Raw genomic sequence first — 22,593 nt, forward strand, 5'->3', positions numbered from 1 at the left:
CGCACACCTGTAATCCCAGCACTTGGGAGGCAGAGGCAGGCAGATCTCTGTGAGTTCGAGGCCAGCCTGGTCTACCAAGGGAGTTCCAGGACAGGCTCCAAAGCTACAGAGAAACCCTGTCTCGAAAAACCAAAAAAAAAAATAATAATAATAATAAAAGAACATGCAAATCTGATCTTGTCACCTTCCCATCCCCTAGCATTTCCTAATAACCCAGACCTTTTCCACTAAGAAACACTAAAAATGAGAATAAAAGCAAACAAGTTCCCCCTACATCTATCAGGAATTACAAAAACTGTCCATTTCTTTACTTTACAAAAAGTTTCCAGAAAATATTAGCTAGTATTGGCAAAATACTACATTCACTGTCTAATAGTGCCCTCCAGAAATGCCATAAGAAATAAATGGCAATTTTGTACCAATTACAAAATTGTGTTTTAAAAACTATCTTCTACTTACTCATCTGTGAACAGAAGAGTAATCTCCCACTGTTTAAGAAATTAATGATCTATTACTATGTGTTAGCATAAAATGCATAACAGTCATACTGATGATATAGCTGATAAATTATGCACACAGAAAAGTCACACAATAATATAGTAATAGATAGTAAATAATAACATGGTAAGCAAACAATTTTATTTCAAAGTTAGAATGTCAGCTAGGGAGATAGCTCAGCCAGTAAAATGCTTGTTTTGCAGGCATAAGAACTTGAATTCAAGTCGAAGAAGTCAAGCTTTGGAAAAGAGACTTATAATTCTAGTACTACTAGGGAAGCAGAAGCACCAGGGAACCCTGGTGCGCACTTATCAGCTAGCCTAGCCACCTTGGTAACACCCACACAAGCAAGTGCACACATATGCAAACACGTGTACATGAGAGTGCACACACGCATGTGCACACACACACCAGTTGGTATGCACACAGTGACTGCTATGCTATGCAGGAGATGGATAAAAGGAGAATCTGAAGTAGAGGTGGCAGTCAGAGAGGGTGGAAGAGAGTGGAAGAGGGGAAGGATGAGCAATAGTGTTCAATACTAGAAGCATGGCTTGCGAGACATGTTAGAAGACATAGAAGGCAGACCTGACTACAGCAAAATTCCCACATCAGAAAGTAGAACATGAAATGTAGACAAATAAGAAAACAATCTTTTCTTGTGCCCAAAATCTCCTAAATGGCAGGGTACGGCCACTTGCATAGAACTATGTTAAATCTAGCAGTCTAGCAGTCTGAGGCATATCATGCAAATGTGGGTCAATTCCAAAGTCTCTCAGGTTCTCTATTCCTAAATAAATAAATAAATAAATAAATAAATAAATAAATAAATGCCTGGCATAGCATCCTTATGTTCAGAACTGTCAGGAGGTGATATAAATGCAAAGTGTTTACTATTCAATGAGTCTCAATAAGCGTTGTCTTGGTAATCTCATCATGGAGTTAATACCAGAAGATAGAAAAACATCCAATGAAATAACACTGTGAAAACATTGAGGTTTGCTTTAAATATTCTCAGAATCTGCATGCAGAATGAATTGCTACTCTCTCAAATGGTGTTTCCCTGTAGGTCCTATTTTAATTTCAGTGGTTTCAGCATATGTTTAATTCTGACCAGTCTAAGTAGCCACTTTTTACTCCTACCAATTTCAGTATATATTAACTAATTTGATAATATGAATATTTTATCATAATTATCATTTTCCATGAGATTACTGTTTCAAGGAACACAGTAGAACTATGAATTTCTATAGTTCCTATAAGTAGATGTGGAAAATGACCAGGTATTAGTCCACACAAATGGCTTGGCAGGGAGGCGCTGAATGCCACTTTATGTGCCTATGAATTGTACAAATGTGCCTTTGACCTTCTCAGAGAGGAGAAATTACACATTTCAGGCAGATTAAATTTCACTTCTAGCAAGAGCATAAAACCATACTCACCAACAGCTATGTCAGGAATACTGACAGGGAACCACCAGGTACTTTACAGAAACTCATTAGCTCTACGGCACTGAGCACAAAGCAGGAAAGTAAATTGTTACTGTAATCTCAGCCAAACCATCTGACACACACTAAGAATTCACACCTGTACCTTTAGGAAGGGTTCTACAAGTGAATCCCACTGGTGAAACCTTGACTTCTACCCAAGACCTCGTCCTTTGACATAAGAAAGAGTTCCCATGACAGCTTTCACTTCATCAATTTCTTTTCTTATTAAGAAATTAGTCAAAAGTCACATGATAAAAAAGAAAGTCAAGCAATCAGCAATGTATGCTATTTTAAATAAGAAATGGTCTGTCCTAAAAAGTAAAGGGCATTGGTCTTTCTCATTTCCCTTTATTACTAAATTAAATTATACAGATAATTTTAAAATACAAAGTTATAATCAAAATTATGTGATCTTGTTTAAATAAGGTGCATTTTTTATTTAAAAAAATCATATTGTTGACATAGAGAAATCAAGCTAGGATTTACTAGGGAATGCCTCTGCTGGCTAACTTTCACAGTGCAGAGGGTGCTAGGCAGGATGCTGGGGAAGACATCAATGGTCTCACCCATGCTAGAGCCTGCATACTGCAATATCAACTGGCCAGTCATGATACACCCACTGGTACAATAGTGGCATGACCATTAGGGGAGTAACCAATCACTTTGTGATTGGATTTGAGGCTTGCTCCATAGGAAGGAATTCATGCCTGGTACCGTAAACCTGGACAAAGGCTCATGCTGGGGAAATCACAGGTCCTAGAGGAAACTTACTACTGATGTCTTCCTAAATAGCCATATTATCAAACTGTTTTTTTAAATATTTATGTTTATATTCATAGATTGGTGCTTCTCTTAACTTTGGTCAGATAACCTCATTTTTAAGTAGTCAGCAATTAATGTGGAAACTTATAACTGGTCTACAGACAAAGAGGAGGTGAGAGACGAAAGCTCAGTCCTAAATAAGACATCTTTATCACCTCATCACCCTAAAAGGTTCAGAGAATACGGAGGAGAGGAGAAGAAGGAAGAGAGGAGAGGAGAGGAGAGGGAGAATGAGGATGAGGATGATATGAAAGAAATGGAAAATGGGGAGGAAGATTCTGAAATTGTCTTATAAACAGGACATGGTTATTTCAGCCACAAACTCACAGCTGCTGCAGTTACCTGCATACAGAATGAACAAGATCAAGACAGTCAACATTCCAGTATAAATGGAGGAGAGACCCACAAGACCAGACCTCTAGCTGAAGAGATACTGCAAGTTGATGGCTGCTTGTAAGAGGCTTATGCTCCAGTGAACTATCCCACACCCATGTAGGTAAAGGTATCATTAATTAGACTTGGTGCGTTACTAAAAAGAAGATATAAAACACAGGAAGAGGAAGTATGAGGCAGGAATTCCAGAGGAAGAGGGAGATTGGGCAGGGATAAGATGGAGACAATTTATATACATATATGAAGCTGTCAAAGAAAATGTTTTAAGTATATTGTGATATTCAAAAGAACAAAAACTCCTCTACTATCCATAAAAAAAAATCTTTGTAGCTTTTAGCTGTATATGGCAGAAAGACTCTTGCTCCTGTCATGTTATAACCAGCGGAATATTCCTGATATGAGCACAAGAGGAGTCTACTCCAAAATAACAATAACACATGGTAAATTCAAGATGCTACCTTCTGAAGGAATGTACTCACAAATGTGTGTGTGTGAATGTGTATACTGATTGATGTAAACAAACAAAAAAGTCACACCCGACTTTGAACATACTTTTAAGTGGAATCTCTGTAGTTTGTGAAGGTAATTACAGTACTTGAGTTGCTTTTATATAAATAGTCACAACGAATCAAAGAGCTGATTACTGTTATAAATATTTATACATAAAATCACTAATGTATACTAGCACTTTGTTCATTAAATTTGTGTATTATCTCATATGACTCAAGGTCTTTTCATATACACTGCATACAATACTTGTAATACAAGGGTTTACACATAAATAAAACTTCAAACTGCTGACCTCTAGGATGACACAGAATCCAATGACAGCATGACCTGTTACATAAAAGCAACTAAAATATTTCTTTCTTAGAGTGAGAGTAAGAGGAATTCAAAAAATAAAAAAAGAACTAATAAATGTACTTTTCTCAATCTTGGCTACATCAACAAAGCTTTTCCAATGGTCTGAAACTGTCAGAACTTGCTGTGACATATAACTATAACCAAACTTTAATTATATCTTGGAGTGAAGAGTAACATGTTGGATCCCAATTTTGATATCTGGTTCGTAGATTTCAATGAACCTAGTGAATATCAAGAGTGTCATATTACAACTTGAGACTCATTCTAAGTATAATATGAGGCAGACTTCAAGGTCAAAATTCAAGTCTACTTGTTTAGAGTTAAATCTGCAACACAATCTAATACTACTGATTAAAAAAATTTTAATGAACTAAGTTCTTTTTATCTCACACTCCACTCCAATCACCCTTCTTCCCCCCAAAGCAACCACTTGAACATGATCACTAAGTTCTCTGTGTGTGTGCTCATTTTGCAGAACTGAGCATGGCGCATGATGTGTCTGCCAGCAGTGCAGACGAGCAACATTGTCTGCAAAACTCTAGGTTTCTCTTTGGAAGTTCCAGACAAAAATTGAAGGCAGACTAACAGACATCTCATCTGAATTAAAAATCTTCAACTGTGGAGTATGCAGACTATAAATAAATCTACTGATTTATAAGTAAGGACAGATATTTTATCTGTTTATAACACTAAAAAGTAACACATACAATCTAAGCTAAATAGTGCCAAATGGGATGAATAAGCATCCAATGGAAGAGGACGGAGGCGCCTACTTTAACAGAAATGAATGTAAAATAAGATGCAAAAGGATCAGCTTTGTACAGTCCCTCAAAATAAGCTGGATTTAGCAAATACACTTTCCAGCAAAAGGAAACAAAAGCCCATTTTACCCAGTGTTGCAGATGTCAAAGGAGAAAGTAAAGAACTCAAAATGCCTCTAGAGCAGATCACTGGTAAGTAATGGAAAGCCCCGGGACCAGAAAGTTTGAAGGAAAGGTGTTGTTTATATACTTCTTTGGAGTCTCATAAGATAATGGCAGCATATATAATTTTATTTAGTGATTTCAGAGCTTAAAATTAACTTAATTAGCACCTATTTCTAGCAGGAAGTTTGAGATACTCAATATTAAGACTTAATAACTATCAAGCTTGTCCAAAAAGTAAAGTGAGTTGATATTGAATATTTACCTATCAGTGGAAATAGGTAAGCAGAAATATAGTAAGTTATTATTACATGAAAACTCATACAGAGGGCTGGAGAGATGGCTCAGCGGTTAAGAGCATTGCCTGCTCTTCCAAAGGTCCTGAGTTCAATTCCCAGCAACCAAATGGTGGCTCATAACCATCTGTAATGAGGTCTTGTGCCCTCTACTGGCCTGTATGCATGCACACAGATAGAATATTATATACATAATAAATAAATAAATATTTTTTTAAAAAAGAAAACTCATACAGAGAACAGAGGCCTCAACTCTGAGATCCAGCGATTTCAAAATTATACAATTTTCAAAAATCAAAGTAAAAGAACTAGAGGCCTGGACACTTGTAATCCATTATACCTAAGAGCAGCAGTGCCTAGGAAACCCCTGTCTATTCTGAGTACAGAAAAACATCAAAGAGAGATCCGGGTAACTCACATTTATATCACAGTTAATATTAGTATTAATCAAATTGTTGAAGATACTATGAATTGATCATATGCATGTCTCGACAGACGTAAGTTTTCATACATACAACTTCATATTAATATAATTCAGCAACATAGCCTTATGTTCATTGTTGCAACAAACTAAAGCAAGATTAACACAAGAGAATCAAGTAATAGTACTATTAACTATTGTCATTAAACCGCCCTTTGGAAACCAGGCACTTTATGGACAACAGACTCTACCAGAAAATATTACATAGGAGGCTAGAGAGATGTCGCAGCAGTTAAAGAGTGCTTGTTCTTTAAGAGTACCCAGGTTCTGTTCCCAGAATCCACAATGGTGGCTCACTGTCCAGAACTCTAGTTTCAGGAATCTGACTCCCTCTTCTGATCTCTGCAGGTACCAGGCATGTACATGGTCCACATATATAAATTCATACACATAAAATAAATGAAAAAATTATTACAGTAACTGATATAAGCCTTCTTACCCCTTTTATATATTAAGAACACAGCGCTACCAATTGATATAGATATACTTTTCAGTTATACAAATAAGAGGAAAACTTCTCTGGAGTACAAATTAAATGGGTAAATCATTCACACAGGCTTTCCTGCATAAAAGGGTTTTGTATTTTTTAAACTAGTATTTTATTAATGTCCCCAAAGAACAAGAAACTAATTATAAGACAGCAAAGGATTTGTCATTTACATTTGATGAAGGATTTATTTTCTAATTTGTACCTTAAGGACACTGGCTCACACTTTCATCTCATTACCCCTTGAAACTTGTCTTCCTGAGTATTTTTAGTTTAACTTTCGAGGAACAGAATGCACCCCAGAACTGAAGATCATGAGGTTAATATCTTGGTAGGATTAACATGCTTTACAATTGTCCTCCTGAGAGATTTTTCCCCCCACAGAGAATATTTCCTTACAATTAAAATTCCACAATAAAGATAACTAAGTATCCCATGCCCCAAATGACAATTATTGTCTGGTGTATTAATGAGTATTGTAAATTAAGGTAGAAAATGGCTCTGAGGCTACCCAACTTATTTAACAGTGGCTTTAAAAACCAAACAATCATTCCACATTACTGCCTGGCAGGTAAACACTCAGTACTAAGAAGAGACTGCCAACTACAATGATTCATTTGTGGGATTCATTTTTGACTTCGTATTAATGCTTTGCTACCAACTATTTTTAAAAAGCAGGCATTTATATCTTCATATTCACACATCAAGTCGCTTTCAAATGATGAGGTACACAGGTTCTTCTGCTGTCACTAGATTTCACTTGCGTCTGTTTCCTCCTCATTAACAATGAATTTGCACTTCAGTTTCCGTCTGTGAAGAGGAAGTGCTAAAGGACAACACTACCTCCAGCTAAAGGCCCTAAAACATGCACCCTCAGCTCTGCAAGCTCAGTAGGAAGAGACCCAAATCTGAGCAGGGAAAGACATGCGCAGCTGCTTTAGAAATTGCAGGCTTTCAGAGCTCAAATCAAACATTTAAAAAGTAAACACTTCACAATTATAACAAAATCAAAACACTTCTTTCAAGTGGGGAAGAGCAAGGAAGTAAAAATACTGTTTTTGAGAACAGAATTGACTTTCCCTATAGAATTTTTTCTATATGATAAAGATATGCTGTTTCTAGGTTCTAACACGTTGAGTTTCTAACTCTTTTTCCTTGTCTGTTCCTACTCTACTTGCATAAAGGAAATGTTCTGAAAGCAAGTTTTCAGATTAAAACAGCATAAACTATGTATCTAAAACAAAGAAACTGTACCACTTACGTACTTTTAAATGATTTATGTATTCACTTGCAGGGGGGAGGATGACGTGTGTGGAGGTGAGAACAACTTGGCAAGAATCTTTCTCTTTTGGTTCTCTTGTGGGTGGAACTCAGGTCCTTAGGCTTGGCAGCAAGCACCTTTACGTGCTGGGCCATCTCCCCAGCTCACATTTTAAGAATTTCAACACAATAAAAATCAATAGATGTTATTTTAATGGCTGGCTTTGAATTTAGGATCCTCCTACTTCACTCTGTTTCCACAGTAGCTAAGAGCACATGTTGCAAGTTCTTTGATTACACTGTGTAAAGACATGCCACTGTGATTGGTTCAATAAAAAGCTGAATAGCCAATAGCTAGGCAGGATTTTCGGGACAGAGAGAGCACAGGAAAGAAGAAGGTAGACATGCCACGAGATGCAGAGCTAGCAATGTCACCACTATGGAGGGAGGTAATAAAGGTAGCAAAGAAGTCAAGAGAAATAAGTTAATTTAAGTTATAAGAGCAAGTCTAAGTTATTAGCCAAGCTTTCATAATTAATAAGTAGTCTCTGTGTGGTGATTTGGGAGCTGGTTAGCAGGACAGAAAAAGTCCAACTACAAGTACAGGTTAAGCATTGGCAAATGCAACATTTTATTTTTGGTTTTAGTTAAATTTCAAAATGTTTCCTACTGTTTTATTCATTCTATTATTATACCACTGAGACTGTTAGAGTTCATTAAACTAGGTGAAAAGAATCACCTAAAAGAACAGAACACAAGAAATTTACTCATAAAAATTGTACAAGATACATAAACAAGAGATAAGCAATAACAATTTCACTTATTCACTTTTTCTCTAAGAAGTTGCAACAAATCAGTTCTATATTTTGGGATCAGACTTTAAAAACTGACGTAAGGAATTGGGTAATATATCTTATTTTCATCCCAATAGAACAACACAAAAACACTTGGAAAACATACATGACCTGTATGTGCATTTAATTTTCATTTATAATCAATTGATTCAGTGATTCAACTCACTACCAATTTTACTCAAAAAAATGTAGACTACATTATATCTTTTCTAGTTATTCTAGTTAAAACTGCAACAGTGAACATTTTTTCATGAAAATTTTAAACTATGGAGCCCTCCAGTGGCCAAATATGTATAGATAGATGATAGATAGATAGATAGATAGATAGATAGATAGATAGATAGATAGATAGATAGATAGATACACATATATCAATAATGTGTCATGACAGATTGATGAGTGTATTAGATAACATTTCTTTATGGACTAGTTTTCATTCGATGTGTGAAAAGAAAAACATCTTAGTTAGCAAACTACTTGAAAAGTCAGACTCCAAATGCAGTAATGTGATAGGCATTTCCAGTGCTGTAATATTTTTGTTATTACTATGAGAAAAAAACATTTCATTAAAAATACTTAATATTAATATGGGTATTTATTTAAAAAGAAAAAAACCCTTTCAGATACTAAAAATAAAGCAAGACATTAAGTAGGAAAATTGTGGGGATTTGACAACAAACAAAAATGAATCATATATTCCTGTTATGCATTATTTTCTAAATAATTGAATGAGTTATCTTCAAATAAGCCATACTTCTATCCCTGCCATGGGAATATACTGCTATAGTCTGAATCTGGAATGACCTCAGAAGGTTCATGTATTAACGGCTTGATACTTGGCCTGGTGCTGCTAGGAGCTAGTGAAACTCTAAGAGGCAGTGCCCAGGAGGAGGTTTCCAGTCTTGAGGCCATGCATTATCAAGCTCAGCTTACTTTTGGAATTTAAAGTCCAAAAATCTCTGCTCGAAAATCTTTTGCTCACCTGTAAAGCACGATCAAAAATGCTACACTTTTATGAATATGAAGTGAAGATAAATAAGAATAACACTGTACAGTTCCCAAACCTATAAGTAGTACTTAATTATGCGGTATCATTTTCACAAAGGCAGGGTCATACTGAAATAAGTGGAACTTAAGCTTTGCTTTCACAATCCCTTCCAAACACTGCACCTAATTTCATATCCATACCCTCCTTTAAAGGGGTCTCCAAACTGTTCAGACTCCATAAACTCTGAGTCTCCTGGTCTTCCTTTCTGGTAATGAAGCCTAATGCAAGCCCAGCCCAGTGGGCTTCCCTTCTGTGTACGAGAGAATAGCACACTCTGCCTTATCTATCCTACTACAAATAGTTATAAAACTTTACAGATTGCACATAGCAGCTAAAAGTCACTGGAAAACAGGAGAAGAATAAACTTTGAAGGACCATTTTCTCAATTCTCTCGTGTGTTTGGGCTCAGGTCTTTCTGTAGTGGCAGGAGGAAGCAGAAAACCAGAAACCACAGACACAAAATCTGCAGGAGGGAGCCTTCATCTGATTGGTGGAACACTGGTCCCAGGAGGGTGAGGCAAGCCCCTGTTGTTTTGTTCTCTTATCTATGTACTGCTTATCTCCAGACAGGTACAGTCATGAGAACTGCATTGGAACCTCATGGTAATTAAAGACCATAGCAGATCAGAAACGAGGTCCTAGAGAGAGGGCAGAAAGGAAAGGGTTCGGGAAAGTGATTCCTTCAAGCTCCTAATTTTCGGTCTCAACCATGCAGGTGTGCTCTGATTCTAAATAATTCAAGTTTTTATACAAAAACTGAAAAATGAACTCTAAGACAGATGATCCTATTTCTAAGTTGCCACTGCAAGTTCAAGTAAGTGGGCAAAAGCTGAACAGACTATGATATGGGAACAATTTCAGAGGGCTGCTCAGAACTTGAATCCTCAACTTAACTGAGTCAACTATCTATTGAAAGGAAATTCTCGATATTTCACAGAGGATAATTTAAAAGGATTCCACTCATAGGCATCCTCCTGAATATTAACCTTCATCAGGCGATGAAAGGAGACAAAGACAGAGACCTACATTGGAGCACCGGACAGAAATCTCAAGGTCCAAATCAGGAGCAGAAGGAGAGGGAGCACGAGCAAGGAACTCAGGACCGCGAGGGGTACACCCACACACTGAGACAATGGGGATGTTCTATCGGGAACTCACCAAGGCCAGTTGGCCTGGGTCTGAAAAAGATGGGATAAATCCGGACTTGCTGAACATAGCGGACAATGAGGAATACTGAGAACTCAAGAACAATGGCAGTGGGTTTTTGATCCTACTGCACGTACTGGCTTTGGGGGAGCCTAGGCAGTTTGGATGCTCACCTTACTAGACCTGGATAGAGGTGGGCAGTCCTTGGGCTTCCAAAGGGTCAGGGAACCCTGATTGCTCTTCGAGCTGATGAGGGAGGGGAACTTGATCGGGGGAGGGGAAGGGAAATGGGAGGCGGTGGTGGGGAGGAGGCAGAAATCCTAAATAAATAAATAAATAAATAAATAAATAAATAAATAAATAAATAAATAAATAAATAAATGGATTCCACTGTCTGCATAACAGAGTAACAAGCATGTCTAGAATAAAAGCCAAAATTAATCAATACAAAGAAACTAGAAAGATCTTAAGTTGTGCAGTGAGCCAATCAACTGATACCAGTCAGAAATAACAGATAAGAATGATCTGACAGACGTTTTTGAGGAAGCCCTCCCTATAAGAATGTTTTCATGGGGCTGGCACGTGAGTCAGCAGTTAAGACACTTGGGCTCTTGCAGAAGATCTGGATTTGGCTCCTAGCACTCACACAGTGGCTCACAACCATCTATAACTCACTTTCTTCTGACTTCCACAAGAACCAGATACACACATGGGTACATAACGTGTGTGTATGCAGGCAAAAATACTCAAACATGTATTTTTTTTTTTAATTTTAAGGATGTTTTAACAAGGAAGGACCAATATTCTGGAAAAGGGTAGACCAGTAGAAAGAACTCAAGAATAAAATGGTATAATAACTCGGGGAAAGTGTGGCTATTAGTAACCACAGACGCCCACTCTTAGATATTAATTTGGATAATTAAAGCTCATGCCATACAAACACCTACATATAAGCGTTTATAGTGTTTGTAATTAGAATTATCATAAATTGAAAACAACTTGATGGATAAACAGATAATTTCCTCTTTGAGAAATAATGTATTTCTTTATGTGTATATGTAAGTGTATATGTGTTTGAGTATATGTGTATATGTTTATGTATGTACTGCAATACTGCTCAGCACACATACAAAAATTAGACTGGATATATGCAAAAGCGTAGATAAATCGCAGGTACTATATAAAGTGAAAGAAGTCAATTTGAAGAGCAAGCTACCATATGATTCAGTTCATATGACATAAAATAACGCATAGTCATGAAGACTAGACAGTGGTTACCAAGAGTAAGGATAGGAGGATAGAGTAACTACAAATGAACAATACGAGAGAATTTGAAGGAGGTTAATAAACTTCTTTAAATTTAACATTGTGTTACTTTCATATGACACCTATATATATTCACGTTCATAGAGCTAAAGTCAACTTTACTAACAACTAACTTAAACTATAAAAAGCTTTCAAAGCCCAAATTTTCTTTTTTTGTTGTTGTTATTTATTTGTTTGTTTGAGTTGTGGTTTTTTTCCAAGGCAATGCCCAAAGTTTTAAAAAGACAGAAGTTAAGTTTCTGGAATGTTTAGGAATAAAGGCATTTATAAGGAATACATTGCTTCAGATGATTGACTAGAGTGTATTTGGCCCACTGACCTTACGGCTAGTGGAACTGAGCGAACTGCTATGGTGCTGAAAATGACTTACAAAGGTGCAATCCTACCAAATACATTTCTTTTCCACTGTACATTCAAAACCAAGACCAGAATAGCACACAGAGAGAAAAATCAAAGAATACTATGTCACTCACTGCCTGTCATCAGGCGGTAACTCAGGTCTTCAGCAGAAAGATATCTAAATTACCAGAGGAGAATCTCTCTGTCTTTCAAAGATCCACTGCAATGTTAAGAATTCCACCTGGAATTCTAAGCTGTGCTCTTTTTAATCTATCCATAAAAGTGATTTTATAGTCTTTGGTATATTGAAAAGATGAGGGGATTTCACTTTCAAAATAATGGGGAAAAGTGTATGTGTCCCTACTCTTTTCACTAAATACAATGAAAAAGCCAGGCTGTGGTGGCGCATGCCTTTAATCCCAGCACTCGGGAGGCAGAGGCAGGTGGATCTCTGTGAGTTCGAGACCAGCCTGGTCTATAAGAGCTAGTTCCAGGATAGGCTCAAAACCACAGAGAAACCCTGTCTCGGAGAAAAAAAAACACACCAAAATAAATAAATAAATACATACATACATACATACATACATACATACATACATACATACAATGAAAAAATGCTAAACAATACACCTGGAAGGCTGGGAGAAGAGACTTCTGAATTTAAGGCCAGGTTAGGATACCTAGTGACTTCAAGATCGGTCTGGGCTACATAATGACTCCCATTATCAACACACACACACATACACATACACACACACACATGATTCTAAAAAGAAACCCACTGATGGATTCTCTGTTTTCCTTTTTCCCTCATGTCTTCTAGTCTTGAAAGTGAAGAAGCTGATCATCCAGAAATGCTAACAAAGTAAAGGCCCAAGGGCCCAACAAAACTAGCTTTTCCTAGTCAAAGAACCAATGGAGAGGCAGTAGAGCAACTCAGAAGATTAATAATTATTGCAGAAAAGCCAAATGTCTTAGAAGAAAAAAAAATCTGTGGCCCCACATTTACTACTGCTAGATAAAACCAAGTACAGAACACTTAGACTTCCACCCTTGACTGACTGACTATAAAGGTAAGCCACAACCCACAAACTGAAGCAGTGCAGAGAAAGACATGTAAGAATTAGGAATTTGAACCTCGCCATTCACATATATAGTCAAAGTAGACCATTAAAAGACAAAGAACTTCTAGCCACCTACCTAAGAATAATGCCTCCCTCTCTGTGTCTGTTTGCATGGAGTAACAGGCAGAGCCTAGTGGACAATCAAAATGTTGGCTACTGCTTAGCAGTAGTAAGGTAACTCCCCATTTCCCACCCTAGTCCACAGCATCAACAAAAGACAGACAGACAGCAAAGGTGAAGAACCCCTTCTATCCTTTCTAGCAACGATGTAATCAATGGAAGCCTGAGAGGGTGGGAATTCCTTGCACAACAGTAACTCAGGCCCCTGTCTTCTTCATGTGTCACTGGAGGACAGAGGGAGTGAAGCTGTCTCACCATGCAGTAATGAGATGGTTTCGCTCTTCTTACAGCTAGGTCACTGTCGGAGATTACAGAAAGGATTTCAGTGAGAGCCACGGCAGTGAAACACATCAAAGTATCCAGATTTCAACCACATATAAACTATATCAAAACAAAGAGCATCTCCACTTAAATAATGTGAGAGTTGAGATTGAGAGACAGGTTAGGATTAAATATAAAATGCTCCAGTGAATTTGGCTGAAACAAATGAATACAAAATATAAAAAAAGAGCCAAATAAAAATTCTGGAACTGAACAGCAAAGTAAGTTAACAAATGTGTTTAGCAGTTGAATACAGAAGTCAGAGAAAAGAATAATAGAATAAAAATTACCCGATCTGAACAAAAAATAAATAATACTTTTTAAAAAACTAAACAAGGCTTCAGGGAAATTGTGGAACAATAATAAATAGATCTAATCCAGAAAGGAGAGAAGAAGTAAGAGGACTGTAAAATAGTGACAGAAAAAAATTCCATGTTTGGCTACATCCCATCCCTCTCCACACACAAATACTGACTCATAGTCAAACTTCTGAAATTAATCATCTCTCCTTCTCTCAAAGAACAGTTCACAGTACAACAAATTTCTTATCAAAACTCACACAAGACAGAAGCTGTGCAATTTTTAAGTACTGAAAGAATTATAGACAAACTTAGGATCCCACACCCAGCAAAAGTATCCTTTGGGATGGCAAGATACTGGCAGCCTCAGACAAAAGGGAATTCAGAAAAATGTTTAACAGTAGACTTACCCTAAAAGGATAGCTAGAGAAATTCAATAGACATACAGAAAAAAAAAAGAAATAACACTGGAATATGAAAAAGAAATACCTTGAAACGTGATAACAAAACATAAATAGTAAGGATGCCCTCAATCTTCTTTTGAGTTTTCTACAGTATGATAAAATCCTATGACTGTCTAAAGTGTTTCTAAATGAATATGGAAAAGTATTTAAGAATTTAATTTAAGAAATGGCTCAGTCGTTAAGTGAATCGAATATTCTTTCAGAAGACCTGGTTTCTATTCACAGTACCCATATGGCGGCTCGAAAACATGTCTAACTCCAGTCCCGGAGGATGCAATGCCCTCTTCTGGCCTCCACAGGTGCTGCATGCAAGGAGTGCATACACAAACATGCAGGCAAAATACTAACACAATAAAATAAATCTTAAAAAATATTACAAATTATAAAATAAATACAAAGGGAAATATAGTAATTAAAATAGATCCGTAGACATTAAAAATGGAATATAACTATATGATCTATTAGAGAGGGAGGGGGAGGGAGAAGGGGGAGGGGAGGAAGATGGAAGGAGAGGATGAGGTAGAAATTTTCAATAAAAAATAAATTAATTTAAAAAAAGAAACTTATTTCAAAAAGACAGAATATCACCATAGAATCTTCGTTCGGTGATGGATGGAGATAGAGACAGAGACCCTCATCAGAGCAATGGACTGAGCTCCCAAGGTCCAGTTGAAAGGCAGAAGGTGGGAGAAGATAAGCAAGGAAGTCAAGACCACGAGGGATTGATCCACCAACTGAGGCAATGTGCTTGTTCTAATGGGAGCTCACCAAACCTAGCTGGACCAAGTCTGAATGAGCATGTGATCAAACCAGACTCTGATTGTGGCTGACAATGGGGGCTGACTGAGAAGCCATTGATAAAGGCACTGGGACTTGTTTTTACAGCATGTTCTGGCTTTTTGGGACCCTAGTCTATATGGATGCACAATTCCCTAGGCCTGGATGTGGTGGGGAGGGCCTTGGACTTCCCACAAGGCAGGATTCCCTGCCCTCTCTCAAGCAGGGTGGGAGAGGGAGGAGGGGGTGTGGGGGAGCAGGAGGGGATTGGGAGAAGGGAAGGAAATGTAAATAATTGAATGGAAAAATAAAAATTTAAAAAAAAACGATGACAGGTAAATTAAAAGTAAATAAAAAGAAATATTATGCTATATAAAGGTCCCTCAAAATATAATAAGAATACTACTTTAATCAGATAACACTTCAGAACAAAGGCAATTATAAGAGACAGGGACATTATACATGACAAAAAGATCATAATCTCTACAAATATGCCAACCCTAAACACGTGTAATATTAAGAATGTACAGAACTGAAATCATTTACAGGCAAACCTACAACAAACAACAGTGAAAAACAGCAACGCTCTTATTCAGTAATTGACAGAACAATTAGGCAAAAAAATCAACATACACAATAACTCAGTGATCTTACCAATCAACAGTTATCTCATTGACCTTTACAGACTACTTACTTGACCCAACAGCAGTAAATATACATTACTTTTCAAATGTCCAAGAAACACATACCAAGACAGTTCAAATTGATACACAGACTTAAAAAAGATCCCAGTAAAATTTTTGTAGAGGTGGTAGGTACACCAATTTTTTTTTCAGATTTTAAACAGAAAGCCAAAGGAATTGGGATAGCTAAAAACAATTAAAAATTAATAAAGAAATAATAAACTTCCTTGATTTTAAGACATGCAACTATAGCAATTAAGAATGCATATCAGAAACATCTAGAACAATAAAATAATAGACAACCCCAAAATAAACTCACACAAATATTCTTATCTTATTTTTAAGGAGGGTAACGAGAAAAGTAACGACAGCTTTCCAAATAAATGGCATTGAAGTAAGCAGATATCCATGGAGACAGACACAGACTTTATTTAATTAATTAATGACGAAAGCATGTACATGAATGTTGGCGGCATCTTTGTTCATGATGGTTCCATATTCAAAATACCCTGCATGTTTTAAGAAAATTAATAAACTATGATATCTCCAGAATAAGGAATACTAGTCAGCAATAAAAAAGGAACTGCTGATACACACACAATTTATATGACTCTCCAGAAAGTAGTCTGACTCCACAAGTCAGTCTCAAGAGACTACTCACCTACTATGTAACTTTAGTTCTAAAGCAGTTTTGAAATGACAAAATATAGACAGGAACAGACATTGTTTCCAAGGAGCTGTAAAGGACTAAGGAAAAGGGAAGTGAATGTGTCTATAATGACAGGGGTCCCTGGGATGCTGGAAAGGTTGACTGTAGTATGCAGGTACTCTGTAAGCCATGTGAAATAAGTGACCATGGGTGGAACCCAAGCGGCAGGCATAGGAAATATCTGCATTCTTTCTTATAAGCACATGTAAGTCTACAACTACCTCGATAAACAATCAACATAAACATACAGCAAAACTAGTAAGAAGCAATGATCAAAATGCCGTTCTGTGCCGTAGGCTGTGTCCTTAGCAGTGCCTTGGGCTGAAGTTCCCCAGTCAGCCTTCATTATTCTATTTTCCTGAGTTGATCTGAGGGCTTCAGGTATCACATGCGGATTATTGTCAAATTTGTATTTCAAGCCCATTTCTCTCTTCCAAAGCCCAGACATATTTTACTTTTAAATGAGTACTTCAACCTACTTATCTCACAGACACTTCAATATTGGAATTTAAACATACCGTGTTTCCCCTTTAAAGCCCCAGATGTACTTCTCTTGGGGCTTCCCCTGCTTCTGTAGTTGTCGCTTACTATGATCTGAAGGCTTACATACATCTAAAATTTTTATGTTGAAATCCTATTCCTTGAGGTGAGGGATTTTAGGATAGGGTCATTGGGAGAAGAAGTCAGGAAGGAAGAGAGCTCATGGACACATTAGTGCCTTCACTTGTTAAAAGAACTCAAAGAGCTACCTTGCTCTTTTCACTATGTAAGTACAGAGTAGGAAAGCGTAATCCAAAGCCAGCAGATGAGACCTTACTAGACTATCTTATCTGCTTCATCTCCTGAAGAGTAAGAAATAAACCTCTGTTATTTACAAGTTACCCAGTCTGAACAGGCTAAGATATTGCTATACCATTCAACCCACCCAAAAATGATCATGCTGGTGTGTGGTTTATTCTGCCTCACTTACTATCGCATATGCAACCATAGAACTCAACATACAGTAAATCAGTCCACTTTTCTAGTGCCATCATCTTGTTAAAACCTGTAATTGTCCTGTCTGATATCCTCCTGTAGAAACTAAATAGAACCCTATGAAGTGTGACCCCAAACACTTTTCTCTTGTTTAAAAATGTTCAACATTACCAACATGCTTCTTATAAACCTTCTCATCACATACCAAATCCAATAAATTCTGGTTTCTGTTTGCACCACGCCACTCTTCAGACACATTTCTGAACTCTAGCCAGAATAATAATTCTGGTTTCTTCAAGGCATTCTATTTGCGCATTGCATTTCCTCCTACCACCCCCATCCGAAAAAAAACCCAAAAAACAAAAAACTAATATCTAATCTCATCACTACCTCTAAGACAGTCTCATGAGCCTCAACCTAAAATAGACCCTTGTTACACAATGAACAGGATACCCATACAACTTCAAGTACAACCTAACCAAATGAAAACATATGTCGGGCGATGGTGGCACATGCCTTTAATCCTAGGACTCAGAAGGCAGAGACAGGTGGATCTATCTCTGTGAGTTCAGGATCAGCCTGATCTACAGAAAGTTTCAGGACCAGCTCCAAAGCTACAGAGAAACCCTGTCTTGAAAATAAAAAAAAATTTAAAAAATTCATACAAGGTACTTTTGATACTTTTCATACTTATAGTAAATATCAATGTATATTTCAAAATATAAGTCATAACTTGTTGGCTTGGTGTCTTACTTGTGTTAACTTAGGCCTGCTTGATAGGTACCTATGATCCACTGTCTCTGAAGCTTTCATAATATGAAGTATAATAATATTTCTAATCAAAAGTTTCATCATTCATTAACCATGACTTTTACCTGTTATAAATACTTCAGCAACCAGTACACTATTTTCTTACAATTCCTTGACATTTAGTACACTTTAAGGGGCAACTTCATACATGTGTGTGTGCAGCTGTTTATATACATGTGCACATAAGCAAATACATGAACATTTTTAGAGGTTCCTAAGTTCCCTATGAACAGACAATGTTTAACATTCTGTTGACCCTAAAGTCAGACATCCAACATTCTTTCTGAAGTGTGATACCCTCCACCCACTCTCTTAATAATGTTAATTCTCAGGAAAATGACTGACATAGTGCATAATATAAGAAGTAATTGTTTGGAAGCTGTAGAAAACAGTTTATAAGCACTGTCTAAACAGTTACTTAGACGGGTTAAGGTTTTAATTCTTTATGACTTTTGTTCTTGCCCTTTATTGTCACAGCTCTGAACACAGCCAAATCCCATCTCACGGGTTATTTTAGTTCTTCATATTTTGTACTGCTCAGGAGGTAGCTAATTCTACTAGTAATCATACCTTCATCTATTTGTCACAAGGCTTTATGACTGCACAGTTCTATATAGTATTTCCACACAAAGTTTCTGGTTCTACAAGTATTCAATTGCCAGGCAGTGGTGGCACATGCCTTTAATCCCAGCCCTTGGAGGCAGAGACAGGCAGATCTCTGTGAGTTCCAGAATAGCCAAGAAAGACTGTTACACAGAGAAGCCTTGTCTGGAAAAAAACAAAACAAACAAACAAAATACAGGCATTCAATCTTCACCTCCAGAAAATGAAAAGATCTTGTTAAAAGCACAGGTATGAAAAACAATGAAGTATTCATAGAAATAGATTTTAGGATATGAGACAAGAAGACAAGCCATGTAAAAGTAAACAAGTATTAGGCAAGTCATACAAAATATGATACAAAGTAGAAAATGGAGATGAAGAACCATTGGAGCAGAGGGAACAGGGAAGCTCAAAAACAACTCCACTCAAATTACTCTACCTTTAGACCAAGAAAACCACAGGCTTCTAAATTGTTAAGACTCACACAGCATCAGACCTAATTAGCCAAAACATTGAAAAATAGCCTGGTCTGCCTGGCTAAATGTACTTATTTTTTAAAAAGCCATTCTGTTTCTATAACTGCCACTGAAGATATTTCTGAAATGTATTGAAGTATACTTTCATTCCCCACACATGCAGTACAATGAATGTAATTAAGCCCATCACTGCTGATGATGTAGCTCACCAGGTAGTAGCAGACATGTTCCAGTGGGACCATCAAATTTCACTGGAAGATGCGGCCATTCTGGTGAGGGGTAGGAAGATGGGCTCACGGCTATTTAGTCTCCGGAAACTCCTTTCTTCTTTACTGCACTGTTTAAAATCAATTTTTTAAAGCAGGAGGGGAAAAGAAGCTTATTTTCCTATAAGTCAAGAGAAGGAAAAATAAACCTGGTTATCTGAGCTCCTACTGTATCACTGGAGCTTTTCTAAAGTAATAGGTATTCTTGAAAAATCTGTTCCATTTGCAACACTGTTAAAGCAATGAGTGCCCCAGGGCAGAGCCTGGGAATAAGAAAGGTAAAATCCAATTCCTAGGTGAAGAAAGAAGGAATGGGGGGTGGGGGGGGGGGGGGGGCAAGTAGTAACCAAGCATTTACTAAATGTTTTAATGTACTCAGTACTGTCAGTACTGTGCAGACATACAGAGCTACAGCAAAACTTCCCCTTCCTATGCCTCAGTTTCTTCATCTGCAAATTTGAAGACTGACCATATATGTCTCTGCCTTAACATATAAAAGCTCTCCCTGCTGATTCACTCAGAGCAAGCTGGTGTTACTCTTCCACCAACTCTGAATATGTATAGATACCAATGGGGATGAGGGCAAGAGAAACTGAAAGGAAAGGGGAAATGGAGGAGGGGAAGAAGGGGAGCAAGGATGATAGGCGGTAGTGGGATTATCTAGATCTCCAAAGAAAAATAGTCAAGCTACCCAAATTTCTAAGAAAATTATTCTTTGCAAATAACTTAGGAATAATAATTACTCCTCTCTTTTTTGCTTTGGGCAGAAGAGTAAATGAATACCAAATCCACAATGGCCACATGCTAATGTTGTGGGTTCAATTTTATTACCTAGGAACAGGAAAGTGAAGAGTCACTATAGAGAAGCTCTCTGCTGCCTTTCAGGTTTCTCTGTCATTCTACCCTGATGAGCTGCAATGGGTGCTCGAGCTGCACACTAGGAACACTGCAGGGTACGGCAAGCTGTGCATGCAAAGACTAACAGTATGACCTTCCATAAGTCATCTGCTCCTTGACAAACATTTCTTCTATTTCTGTCATTCATTGAGTGCGTTTTCACAAGACCAGTGAGATGGCTCACAGGGTAAAAGTACCTGCTTCAAGCCCAGTGACCTGAGTTTGACTGAGGGAATAACATGGTGGAAAGAGAGAACTAAGCCCCAAAGGTTATCCTCTGACCTGCACACACAAGTATGCAAGTGGACACACATGTAAATAAGCAAATGTAATAAAAATATAAATGTTATGATAAATGCATTTCCTATTGATATTTCATGTTATTTTGATAGACTAAATCTAGTTTTAGGGAAACATTTGATGAAATACTGAATAGGGACAGTATGACAGACTGTTAAGTCAAATGGATTCTTAACTATGAATTGCAGGCTTTGAATAATGAATTGAAGGAAACACTGGAGAGTTGGACTTAATTAACAAGACTAATTGTAAGTCCAAATGAACCCACAGATCACTCTTTAAAACTGTTGCTATATATACAAGTGGTGGTACATACTTGTAATCCCAGCAACATCTGGTAGGATGGGGCGGGAGGATCAACAAGTTCAAAGCTAGACTGGAGTATATAGCAAGACCCCATCTCATAAACAAACAACAAACACACACACACACACACACACACACACACACACACACACACGAGAAAAACCTGGCACTGAGTTCGGCCATGTTATATATGCAGATGTGTAGGATAACTAACTGCTCCTCTTGTCCTTTGTTTCCTAAGTGTAAATCCTAGAACTAGGAAAGGAAAACCTACAATCATGGAATAGGGGAGGTCTAATTTAAGTATAGTTCACCTGAAAAAGAGCCTTAGCTGACTTCATGTAGTCAAAAGCGCCAAGGTCAACTTAACCATTAAAAACCCAAGTAGATATATTTCAGAACAAGGGGCTACAGCACCGTTCTGTCTCTCTGTCCTCCGCATCCTGTGCTGGACATCACACAGATAGCCAAAATGACAGTAGAGTGCAAGGGCATCCTATTTAAGAGTGATATTGGCAAACAAGGGCAATTCAAAGAAGGGGGATCAGCAAAATGGAAAAGGAATTCTAAACACTGATGAAGTTAGGAAAATTCTTAAAAAGTTACGTCTTGAGGAATAAAGACTGTTGAATATCTGAAGGGCTGTGTGTGACAGAATTCAGACCTTGGAGGACACATGCCAAAAGCAGATCTGGTGACCACTCAGATGCTATACATAAAGAATCAGAAGCTGGATGTTTAGTTGATGCAACTGTTCACAGTTCTGACTAAATTAGAAATAGGAGAAAATGATTTTGAGACTATCAATACCCCGGCTCCACCTCAATCAATTAATTTACAACCTCTGGAGGAAAGAAAGACTGGGTAACGGTAGTAAACACTCTCCTTGGTTTTTAACACGCAGCTGAACATAAAAATGACTACAGTAAACACTGAGTGTATGGTGTCGGTGTATGGTGTCATTGGAGTTCTTCCTAGGACCATTCATTCATTCACTCACATGTTCTGTTATTCTTCTCTGGTGTTAGGAACTGAACCACAAGTTTCCCAGCAGTTAGTAACACTCCCCCAGCCCTATAACCTTTTACATATTTAGCTTGCTAATATCGTCTACAAGCATGAAGATTTGCTCTTCGTAAATATTTGAGAAGTTAAATCTCCTTTAAAGAACAAAATACTCTCCTAGAGGATAGAACTTAAGTTTGGTTATGATACTTAGCATCTATTTATAACAAC

The 22,593-nt window shown here is 37.4% G+C and overlaps 1 protein-coding gene across 9 annotated transcripts in view; it reads right to left on the bottom strand.

The window, feature by feature from the left end:
• Bbx (BBX, HMG-box containing) overlaps positions 1–22,593 on the bottom strand; it is a 248,788-nt gene that overhangs the window by 151,416 nt on the left and 74,779 nt on the right. The window lies entirely within an intron of this gene.

Source organism: Microtus ochrogaster, chromosome 2, assembly GCF_000317375.1.
Source record: "Microtus ochrogaster isolate Prairie Vole_2 chromosome 2, MicOch1.0, whole genome shotgun sequence".
In the NCBI taxonomy this organism is placed as follows: domain Eukaryota; kingdom Metazoa; phylum Chordata; class Mammalia; order Rodentia; family Cricetidae; genus Microtus; species Microtus ochrogaster.